The 1,538-nt window shown below is 40.0% G+C and overlaps 1 long non-coding RNA gene across 1 annotated transcript in view; it reads right to left on the bottom strand.

Moving 5' to 3' along the window:
- Window positions 1-273: 273 nt before the first annotated feature.
- Window positions 274-1,538, bottom strand: part of LOC103917655 — a 15,413-nt gene continuing 14,148 nt past the window's right edge. Inside the window, exon 3 of the long non-coding RNA XR_663637.1 lies at window positions 274-359. This is a non-coding gene — a long non-coding RNA (uncharacterized LOC103917655). The remainder of the gene's footprint in view (window positions 360-1,538) is intronic.

The following is a 1,538-nucleotide window of genomic DNA, read 5'->3' as shown; positions in this document are numbered from 1 at the left end:
AACAGGCTTCCTGCCTTGGTAAAGGAACTGACTCTATTAGTGAAAACTGTACAATGGTGCATACTGAAAAGAATGATAGTTATAAATAATGCCACTAGTGTTGCCTTCGTAAGGCGTGGCGACCTGGTTCAGGAACGGCACGGCGACCGACCCTGAGCCGCTCGGGCCATCAGCTCACAGACACCAATGTGGTGGACGGCAAATGGCGTTTATTGGTATGTAACACAGCATTACATACCTTGGGTTTATGACGTCACTTCCGTCTGCTTGTATCACAAACTAAATGCTATTGGCTACCAGGGGAGGGGCCCTATCTTTCCGTACAGCACGATATCTTCCGGCCGCCAGATCCTAACCACCTACACACTAGCTATTCTTGAGATTTGCTGTAGCTTTTTTAAGACATAGGATAATATTCTCTAAGAGTGGTAGAAGTGTTAGCAACTGTCTCAGATTTTACTGCCATAAATTAATTTGAGTATTAAATTCAATGACAGCAACATTTTGATAAGTTAGCGTTTTCAGCTTAATAGCATGGAAAACTCAGCATTAGATTCTTGAACTGGATGAGAAATACAGTTACTACTGCAGTATCAGCACTGTGAGATGGTGAAAAAGGTTTTTAGTGGAAATTTTCATTTTTCAAAGATTTCATACAATGCAAAGGAAAAACACTTTTCATTACCACAGTTGTACAAGTTTGTTATCAGCATTAAAAATATGTTTTAACTTCAAGCTTTAACTGCTGTCATAAAAATTATGCTGAAATCGGTTATAGCACATGCTTCTGTACACTTCTGTAAGGCCTCCTTACCCGATGGATAAATTAAATTATTTTGGAATTAGTCAGCTTAGCAAACTGTTTACTGACGTTTCCCCATTCAGTAACTCCTTTGTCAGGTGCTTGTGCTCAGTTACTTTTTGCTTGTTGTAAATTTGTCCTAAAGTAGCTAGGGTCACTGTGACTTTTGCTTGCTCATGACAATGGTCACTTAATCAGTCAAAGAAAGATTTTGTTCAAAACCAAGAATGTCTATACTTGAAGATATAGATGCATAACCCCTCCCCAGCACCTCCACACACACATGTAGGTATGTATGTAAATAGAATGTTGGAAGAGAGAGAGATAACGTTGAAAGAGAGTGAATGCAAGTAAAAAAATTTCTGTGAGCAAGAGCTGCTCTTCCACATTAAAGCTACGCTGTATTCCACATTTCTGAGTTGATCAGCAAACCAGGTATGAATCTGCTCTCTTTAGCCCACACCTTAGGAGCTATCACTTTAGAGAACAATCACAGAAACACTAGCAAAAGCAGCTGCTGTTTGAATAAGGGGCAATTAATAATTTTCTAGTGCTATCGCTGAACTACGTTATACAACCAGCATACAAAGCAACACTTAGCATTATACAAACCTTGCTGTTCAAAAAGCCACTTCCATCTCTCAGTAGGACCTCCTGTATAGAAGATTGGCTGAGCATCCTCAGACTGGGGCACCTTTCTCCAGCACACAAGAGAACTTCTTACAACTGTAGGGAA

This window comes from Pygoscelis adeliae, unplaced genomic scaffold, assembly GCF_000699105.1.
Source record: "Pygoscelis adeliae isolate BGI_AS28 unplaced genomic scaffold, ASM69910v1 Scaffold136, whole genome shotgun sequence".
NCBI classification, from domain to species: domain Eukaryota; kingdom Metazoa; phylum Chordata; class Aves; order Sphenisciformes; family Spheniscidae; genus Pygoscelis; species Pygoscelis adeliae.
The sequence above is the reverse complement of the archived record's forward strand: the minus strand, read 5'-3'. Positions and strand labels throughout refer to the sequence as shown.